Source organism: Penaeus monodon, chromosome 30 (genome assembly GCF_015228065.2).
Source record: "Penaeus monodon isolate SGIC_2016 chromosome 30, NSTDA_Pmon_1, whole genome shotgun sequence".
In the NCBI taxonomy this organism is placed as follows: domain Eukaryota; kingdom Metazoa; phylum Arthropoda; class Malacostraca; order Decapoda; family Penaeidae; genus Penaeus; species Penaeus monodon.
The window spans coordinates 24721534-24721857 of NC_051415.1; positions in this window are offsets into that span (position 1 = coordinate 24721534).

Sequence of the window (324 nt, forward strand, 5' to 3'; positions counted from 1 at the left end):
CATAATTCTAATGTAAATGACACAATGAGATTGGCTACCTGATGACACCTCGGCACGTGACACCTTTAGGAGATAAGACATCACGGGGAAATGGCACTGTTATGGCACTCGCATCTTGATCAAACATTTCCTTGTCGAGCGTCGGTGGCACTTTTTCCACCTTTGAACAGTTGTTGTTCTTTGCTGCAGCGCCTCAGGAATGGCCTCGAGCTCTCGCTCCATTTTATTGCTTTTGCTTTAGGGTTTTTTCATGCAATGAGCGCGAGGGATTCTGTTGATGTGAAATGTCAGATAATACAGATATGTAGGGTTATATATATATGC